This window comes from Acomys minous (genome assembly GCF_964271855.1).
Source record: "Acomys minous genome assembly, chromosome: 11".
Classification (NCBI taxonomy): Eukaryota; Metazoa; Chordata; class Mammalia; order Rodentia; family Muridae; genus Acomys; species Acomys minous.
The window spans coordinates 102,699,854-102,709,451 of record NC_140492.1 but is presented as its reverse complement, the minus strand read 5'-3'; the positions used below and the strand labels follow the sequence as shown (position 1 = coordinate 102,709,451).

At 43.7% G+C, this 9,598-nt stretch overlaps 1 long non-coding RNA gene across 1 annotated transcript in view; it reads left to right on the top strand.

Moving 5' to 3' along the window:
• Positions 1-405: 405 nt before the first annotated feature.
• The window catches only part of LOC311608290, a 33,018-nt gene continuing 23,825 nt past the window's right edge, over positions 406-9,598 (top strand). Inside the window, exons 1-2 of the long non-coding RNA XR_014782896.1 lie at positions 406-726; positions 4,588-4,748. This is a non-coding gene — a long non-coding RNA (uncharacterized lncRNA). The remainder of the gene's footprint in view (positions 727-4,587; positions 4,749-9,598) is intronic.

Below are 9,598 nucleotides of genomic sequence, written 5' to 3'. Positions count from 1 at the left end.
GAAGTCAGTATGAAGCAGCACTGGGTAGGACAGCCGTAAAGCAGCTAGCGTTCATCTGTTTGGTCACACACCTGCATCCTGCTTTGCTCTGGTGTTCTATCCAACTGTGAGACCACACCCAGACCAAACAAAAGATTCTACAGTAGGAGGGCGATCAGGATCACAGGCCAGAGGGAGAGTGGAAATAAATTCAGTGAGATGAGCTTCTGGTGCTGTTGATAAAACAATGACATTGTGTTACTTCGGTTTTTATAAATACCCATGCTGTGTGAAATTACGGCAGAGTAGGAGCCTGAACTCTTAACTCCAAAGAGAATGGGGGCTTCTTTATGCACAAACCATTTCACCATGAATCTCTTCCATGTCTGTGTCTCCCTCCCTCTCTCCCTCCCTCCCTCCCTCCTTCCCTCTCTCCCTCTGCTTCTCTCTTCCCCCATTGCCTCTCTCTTCATCTCTTCTTCGCCCTCCCTCCCTCTCTGTCTCTTCTTTGTAGACAGGAACTTGTATACCCCAGGCTGGCCTGGGACTCTGGGTTGTAGCCAACACTGGCTTTGGATTTTCCATTCTCCCACCTCCCAAGCTCTGGGACTGTAGGTGTGTGAGCCTACACCAGCCCCTCTGTGAGTGTGTCCTGTGAGGTAGAACCTCATGCGACCATTTCACACAGAGGAGCCAGTGATTTGGATGATTCGACTGTTAGGACAAAAGATGACCACATACAGTAAGGTAAGTATGGCTTTTGAACGTGGTAGGCTGATGAGGTGGGAACAAGCTGAGATTTTAGTGTGATGATTGACAGTTCTCTCAACTTCTCACAAGTTTCTTTGCATTTTCATATATAATCCTTTTAAGGATTTTAGTTGATAACTGTCAATAGCTGATGCACAAAGTCCATTGGATCTGACTGGGTGGTTCTGACAGGCTTTCTTCTCATTGTGTTCCTTTTATGAGTTCATAGAGTTCTTTTTTATATTCTGCATGCCCTAAATGCTTACTTTACCCTTGGTGTTTCTTCTAATTGGAACAAGACGATGCTTTGTTTTTATTATTCATCCTATGAATCTCTGAGTCTTTTTTTTTCCCTTTTAATTCTGCTTCAGCCACTACTCAAGATGATTGCAACGATGCAGGCAATTTTGATGGAATTGATTTAAATAAAATTTATTTAAATTTAGATTACCACTCAGGAAAGGAAGGGGATGGAATGTAATAACTTTGACTGTGGCTTCCTATCGCTTATTTAATTTAGCCATCTTACTGTTCTCTGCTCATAAATAAATATAGCTTCATTTGCAGAGGACCTACACTGTTCATTTCAAGCAATGATTTGTTTGGATAATTTATCAAATTATTTCTGCTGTTTAATCAGGAAAGTGAAGCAGTTAAAACAAATAGTTGTGAGTTCATTGAGAGATTTAATCACTTTGGAATCAACAGCTTTTTATTTTATTTGGCACATTTTATGATTATATTAATATATGAACCAATACACAGAAAAATAGTGACATGTAAATGCCTTGTTTGGTTAAAACAAAGTACACAGGAAAAAATTAAGGATGCTCAAATATGGTGCTATTAATATACCTTTAGACAGATTTTTTACTTCCGTCTCCTGACTCCTCAGCAGCCTGGGCAGTTAATACATCCTCATGTTTGCAAACATTCCTTTGCAGACACTAACATGGGAAATGAGACATGTGTGTTGCTGTAGAATCTAAAAGAGACTAAAAATTTAGATTTTTTTGGCTTAGTATGTTTATAGATAATAAGCTGGGAGTTATTATTATCTCTGGATCGACACTTGGGACTGAGTTAATAAGCATGGGGATGTGACTAAGTGATACCAAGCCATGCCATCTCCAAGGGGAGCTGAGGTTCTGTGGGTCAGTGTACTTCTCTAGACATTATTGCTTATCCTTGGAAGAGAGACTCTCTCTTGGCTGCTTATCACATGCCATGCTACTTCAGAATAGTGAGGAGACATCTTCAGAAACAGAGGAGCGGCTTCCACCCTGGATGCCAGAAGCTCACAGGACTAGACTATTAGATGTATTATTGCACACACTGGTCAGACTTGAGAGGTAGGTTTCTCACATTCCCTCAGTGGGACATTTATAAATCTACTCTTGAGGTGGGTTAACTTTGCAAACTGTGTGTTACCTACAACAACAGTTAGCACTGCACTTGTGTTATGCTTTAATTCAGGACAGTTCCCTCAATGATCCCGTGGGACTAATAATCTTTGGCAAGGCAGAAGCCAGGGCATGGAAAAGTTAGGTAACTTTTTAGTGATAGCTCATAGAGCTGACGGGAGGTCCTTTTTGGTCTAGCTCAGGATCCTGTACATATATGTGTGTGCTCATATGTGTGTAGCACATTCCTACACATTTCATGAAATACTTTGACAACAGCTGGGTGTGGTAGCACACGCCTTTAATCCCAGCACTTGGGAGACAGAGGCAGGCAGATCTCTGTGAATTTTGAAGCTAGCCTGGTCTACATTGCGAGTTCCATGTTAGGGGTTAGTCTGGTACTATATGTATACAAATGCTAAATTCTGGGCCCCAAGATCTGGTTGCAGTCCACACGAGTGTATTCTCACCTACACAGATCTAGTGTAGTATAAACTTTGATCCGCAGTTACCTCTGATTGGTTAATAAAGAAAGGCTGGACAGCCTATAACTAGGCAGAAGAGAGGTTCCCAGGTCTGGGGTTGCAGGTAGGGACCATGAGGTGAAAGAGGAAAGAAGAAAAGGGAAGATAGAAAGAATGGATGTGGCCTGATGAAGCCGATGCAGCCCAGCCAAGAACAATATGGCAAGTAACAGGGTGTATGGCTGGGAAGTGGCCAGACTAGCTTAGAAAACCACTTCAAATCATACCTGTGCGGTTATCGTGCTTAAAGCTTGTTGAAGAAACCAACAGGTCTCCGTCTCAATTATTTGGGAGCTAGGATAAGTGAATAGAAAAGCCCTCCATATTCATATTTTTTAAGAGTAATTGGCAACCTTAATCGGTAAAGCATGAGACTTTTTTTTTTTATCCCCAAGATAGTTTCTCTGTGTAGCCTTGGCTGCCCTGAACTCACTTTGTAGAACAGACTGGCCTCCAACTCACCGCCTGCCTCTACCTCCCTGTGCTCTGTGATTACAAGCAGGTATCACTGTGCCTGGCTGAGCATGGGATTCTTAATCTTAGGGTTGTGTGTTGGAGCCCCACGTTGGGTGCCAGTTACTGCTGAAAATTTATTATTTCAGAGGTCTTTTCTATTTACCTGTTCTAGCTCCCAAATAAGAGACGCAGGGATTGTGAGCAGGTCTTCTTTATATGCTAATCCTCTATCCGAGTCCGGTTACTTTGCAGCCACACACCACAAGGTACTTGCCAATATTGATCCTATTTGGGGGTTCTCTCACCTTTCTTCTTCACACTGTTCCATCAGGCCACATCTTCTTTCTTCTTCTCTTTATGGTCCCTACCTGAAACCTCCATCCCCCAAAGCCAGGAAACAGAAACCACACCCACATCGTTCAGGGTATTAAATTGCACTCTGGACTGTACTCTGGACTGCAACCAGATCTTTGGGGCCCAGAATTTAGCATCTGAATGCAGAGAACACCAGACCAACCCCCAACAGTCCCAGGAGAGCCAGAGCTACATAGTGAGACCCTGTCTCAAAAAACCAAACCAAACCAAATCAAACAAAAAAGAAATACTTCAATAAATGAAAATGAAAAGTTCTACAGAAAATGGGGCACGGTGGCACATGCCTTTAATCCCAGCACTTGGGAGGCAGTGGCAGGTGGATTGCTGTGAGTTCAAGGCCAGCCTGGTCTACAAAGTAAGTCCAGGACAGCTAAGGCCACACAGAGAAACCCTGTCTTGAAAAACCAAAAAAAGAAATGAAAAGCTCTACAGAATTTGAGTCAGGTCAGCTTAGAGAAGAGCTGGGTTTACTTTTTTTTTTTAATTTTTAAAATATAATTTTAATTTATGTGCATTGGTGTGAAGGTGTCAGATCTTGGAGTTACAGACAGTTGTGAGCTGCCATGTGGGTGCTGGGAATTGAACCCAGGACCTTTGAAAGAACAGACAGTGCTCTTAACCACTACTTTTGACAATGAATAATTGCATGGTTTGGTTTGATTTAATTTGAGCTAGGCAATCTTAGAATGTGTGATGTCCCTGCTTTGGCTACTCAAGAGCTAGGGTTATAGGGTCATGATCACACCTGCATTGCCACTTTCAGCTTATAGGAGTCTTTAAAATAGTTAGCAAGCTTTTTTCACATTTATTTCTCTCTCTCTCTCCCTCCTTCTCTCTCTCTCTCTCTCTCTCTCTCTCTCTCTCTCTCTCTCTCTCTCTCTCTCTCTCTCTGTGTGTGTGTGTGTGTGTGTGTGTGCTCAGAGAGGCCAGGAAAGGGTATCAGAGCATCTGGACCTGGGTTCTGGGTTTCCTACAGCCAGTTGTGAGCTGTAGACATTGCTGCTGGGAACTGGAGTAGGGTCCTCTAAGCTGACATTTTCTTTTAGGCAGAAGAGAGGGCCTTTGCATGGACCCAGGCTAAAGCAGATATTTGTCTATAGGATGTTCTAGGTTCCTCATCTCAGGAAAGCCTGAACCACACCGAGAAGAACAGCAAAGCTGTCAAGGACCTAGAGCAGCTTCCAAGAACAAGAAAATGAGAACATTATCCCTTCAGATCCTAAACGTGTGATCTTTCTGCATCAGTCTCCTGATACTACGGGTAAGTGTCACTAGGCTTCGCTTCTAGAATCACCTATCTATCTATCTATCTATCTATCTATCCATCCATCCATCCATCCATCCATCTCTCATCTGTCATCTATCTAGCTCTCTTCTATCTATCAATCATCTATCATCCCAATGTTCAGATTCACACAACAGAATCTTTAGAGCTGCCAGAGCATCCTGGATGCTATTCTTATCCTTTCATAAGCTCAAGAGCCTTTGGACATCAGAATTCTGGGGCTGGAGAGATGGCTCAGTGGTTTAGAGCATTGGTTCTTATAGGGGGCCTGGGTTTGATTCCCAGCACCCACGTGATGGCTCATAAACACCTATAACTCCAGTTCCAAGAACTCTGATGCCTTCTTTTGGCCTTTGTGGAAACAAGGCACTCATGTGGTGTCTACACCTGCATATATATTCAAGCAAAGCATTTATACACACAAATAAATAACTTTAAAAAAAAAGAAATCAGTTTTTTCATAACTAACTCCATTTTGTTCCTATTCTTGCCCAAGGAACCCTACAAGTTTATGATAATACTTTGTGTAACAAAAACACTTCTTCTAAGATTGAAATACTCCATCCTGAGGGAAAACTTCATAAGCCGTAAGGTAAATAATTCAAAATAGCTTCAGAGCTGGACATGGTGGTGCATGCCTGCAATCCCAGCACTCTGAGAGGCAAAGGCAGGTGGATCTCTGTGAGTTCAAGGCCAGCCTGGTCTACAAACAAAGTCTAGGACAGACAAGGCTACACAGTGAAACTCTGTCTCGAAAAACCAAAGCAAACAAATGAAAGCTTCAGGAAGTACCTGACATGGACTGCATTCACTAGGCCTCTTCTTCCCAAGGGTAAACAAGGCAAGTTGCAGCAAGTCTTGCTCAGAGAAGCCACTCTGCAAAGAGGATTCTGAGCCTAGACCAGCTTGGAAGAAGCTGAAACCAACTGAGCTTCCTCGAAGAGAGTCAGACCAACTAAGGCGCCTGGAAAGATCACTCTCCAACCTCTTGAGATGCTTCAAGTGTGCTCCAGCTCCCCAGCCTTGTGAGCTGACACCCACGCTAAGTGGGCTTTGATAATACATGACTTTGAGTCATCTCTGCTCCTGTAAGTAAGTCAATACAACTCATTGGTTCACCAAGTTGGACTTTGGTGGTTCTCTGTATTATGGTCTGTTTTGGCCTCACTATCTGGGGTGACTTGACATGTGTAGTATCTCCCCGGGAAAAGTTTTGTCACAACAAATGCCTAGGCAGGGATTCAAGAAGGTAGAGGCAAGAGTCAGAACAAGAAAGGAAGGAGGGATCAGCTCAGAGAAAGGCTGAGCAGGTTGGTAGAGCTGTGTGTGTCAGGGGCCACTTTCAGAGTAATGCGCACAGGTGTGTTTCTATTATGCAAAGTCTGCTCTGCTAACAACCTTGGCAGCTGGGAGTGTCGCTCCCTCAGTAATGCCCCACCCTTCCCTCAGCTATGGCCTCAGGTCCTATTCCCTTCCGTCATTTCCAGCAACACTGCCCAGCATTGAGAGGTCATTATGTCAAGGGAGGTGTCCTGGGAGGACTGCAGAAAGTGCCCAGCTCTGTCTCACTTCTACCAGTGCTCCATGAATACAAAGCATTGTCACAGCTAGATTCATCTGTCTGCAAAGGCTGCGTGAGATTAAACAACAACAACAACAACAACAACAACAACTCCTGGACCTTTCCTACAAGGAATGCAAATATGTCATTCAAAGCTAAAAATTGTAATTTAAGAGGTGGGTGAGATGGCCCGTAGTTAAGAGCACTGGCTGCTCTCCCAAAGAACCCAGGTGTGATTTCCCAGCACCCACATGGTGCTTCACAAACTATCACAGATCCACTGCCTTCTTCTGAACTCTGTGGGCAGGTGTGCAAATGGTGCAGAGACGTTCATACAGGCAAAACGCCCATACACATAGAATTTTTTTGTTTGTTTGTTTTGCTTTGTTGAGACTGGGTAGCCTTGGCTGCCCTGGACTCGCTTTGTAGACCAGGCTTGCCTCAAACTCACAAAGATTCGCCTGCGTCTGCTTCCCTGAGTGCCAGGATTATAGGCAGCTGCACCACCGGGCCTGGTACACATAGATTTTTAAAAAATTAGATAATAACATACTCTTTAATTTAGAACGTACCTTAAAATTCTGTTTCAAACCCAACCTTCTGCCCTTCAGCCCAGAGGCACACTCCTAACTCTTTCCCACTGGAGGATAGAGCTTTTGATGGGACTCATCCTCAGAAACATCCTCATCTGTAGCCTAGTGTCTGGAAAAGAAGTGTTTGTGAAAGGTCAACAATGCTATCTGTTATGTACTTGGTATGGAAGTGGGTTGGAGGTCACCGTCTGGCTGGCCTTGAATCGAAACTGCGTTTTTCTCATGTAAAGGATGGTGATGAAAGGGGCTGGTTACTCCTCCCATCCCCTCCCCCCCCCCCCCAGCCATCCCTCAAAGTTATTCATAAGTCAAGATAGCAGAGAGGGCTAGGGAGGAGGCCTGCCTCAGGACAAAGTCCAGACACAAGAAAACACAAGCAGAAACCTGCATTCACGGACACCATCACTAGGATGAAGCCCCTAACTGTCAGCTTGGCACTGTAGGGAAGGACTCTCAAAAGGAGCCTTCCACTCCAGTGTGGTGCGTATAACTGTAACCACAGCTTTTTAGGAGGTTTAAGGTGAGGCTGGGCTGCATAGATAGAAAAAAAAAAGCCTTTTCTGTATGATTATGTATGAGGTATATTCAACAGCTAGGTGTGATAGCTCTCACCTTTAATCCAGAGGCAGGCAATTCTGTCAGTTAGAGGCCAGCCTGATATACATAATGGGTTCTGGGACAGCCAGGGCTACATAGACGCTGTTTAAAAATATAATAAAATAAACACTCGGGAGGCAGAGGCAGGCGGATTGCTGTGAATTTGAGGCCAGCCTGGTCTATAGAGTCCAGGACAGCCAAAGCTACAGAGAGAAACTCTGTCTCAAAAACCCAAAAATATAAAAACAAACAAACAAACAAACAAATAAAATCAAAACAAAGCAAGATCAGAGCAAAACAAAACAAAACCAAGATGTGTTGAGTTCCTCAAATGAAGACAACTTGACCACGCCTTTTGACCTCAGACTTTAGAAAACAGTGTTCTATCTTTACCTCTGATTAAAACACTGTTTTCCCCTTCTTTTCAACAACTCTAATCCTCTCAGATATTGGCTCAGCCATAATCTGATAAAGTGCTTAGGTTATCGACTCTAGAGTCACATGATGCCCTTCAGCTTCTACTCCCCCCACTCCCTCTCACCCCACCCTCAACTCTTCACAGTGGTATTAGACTGATGAAGCAATGTCTTGGAACCATCTTCTTCTTCTTCTTCTTCTTCTTCTTCTTCTTCTTCTTCTTCTTCTTCTTCTTCTTCTTCTTCTTCTTCTTCTTCTTCTTCAAGACAGGGTCTCACTGTGTAGCCTTGGCTGTCCTAGATTCACTTTGTAGACCAGGCTGGCCTCGAACTCACAGAGATCCGCCTACCTCTGCCTCCCGAGTGCTGGGATTACAGGCGTGCGGAACCACGCCTGGCTCCCCATTTTGCATCTTAATACGAAATTCTCGTGCAAGAGCTGGTATGTTTCTGAGCCAGAGTGATCTGCCCGAGGTCTATGTAGATCCTTGGTTGATAACAGAAAGTTTGCATTTGCTGACCTTTTACTTGATTTCTTGTTAAGAGGATGATGCATTTTTTGATTCACCTGGGCTGAGAAGTATCCATTTTCTATGTTGGCAGGCTCTTCCTTCCTTGCACAGTGCCTGTCCTCTGATATGTTCTTTCTCACTTATTTTCATTCCTATCTACAAACTGGTCAGATTGGTGTTGGCCTCCGGAGACAAGCGACTAGAGAAGCCTGTGCAGCCCTTGCTGCACTAACTGAGTTTGAGACATGTTTTCCCACAACATAGCAGAAAATGGCCAATACACACGAGCTATTAACGATATCTATTTTTTTTTCTCTTTCAACGACCACAGTGCTTGTTAGGATCACAGCTGCTTTCTTCACATGGCTTCGTCTTTAGTCATCATGACTAGCTCCTTTTGGAAGGCTTGAGCAACCTTTTTCTATTCCAGCTGAGGCCGTTTGTATCTGGAGAGCCCCGCCTTTTCAGTAAAGCTGCAGTCGCTTTGGTTTACTTTTGTCTGTTTGTTGCTTTTGAGTGTGTCTGCCAATTTAATTAATAATGTCAAAATGATTCCTGGGAGTTTTATTCTCATCTTTTGTTTTTTGTTTTTTTTTTATTTTAATTTTTATGTGCCTTAATATGAGAGTGTCAGATCTTGGAGTTACAGACAGTTGTGAGCTGCCATGTGGGTGCTGGGAATTGAACCCGGGTCCTTTGGAAGAACAGGCAGTGCTCTTAACCACTGAGCCATCTCTCCAGCCCTATTCTCATCGTTTGTTTCTGATACTAGCATTATGAGCTCTGGATGACAGGGTGTGGTGACATTTGTTTGTTTGTTTGTTTTTTGAGACAGGGTTTCTCTGTGTAGCTCTGGCTGTCCTGGACTCACTTTGTAGACCAGGCTGGCCTTGAACTCACAGAGATCCGCCTGCCTCTGCCTCCAAGAGTGCTAGGATTACAGGTGTGTGCCACCACGCCTGGTTCTCCAGGTTTTTACCAATGAGTCTTCTGGGACTAAAAGGACCAAAGGAACTAGTTGTTGACCAAAATGAATGAATGAATGAATGAATGAAAGAAGAAAAAAAAAAGAAAAGAAAGTTTCCTGATGAAAGGAAGTCACTGTTCATAAATAAGGCACTCTTTAGTCTCTTCTGTAGGCAGAATG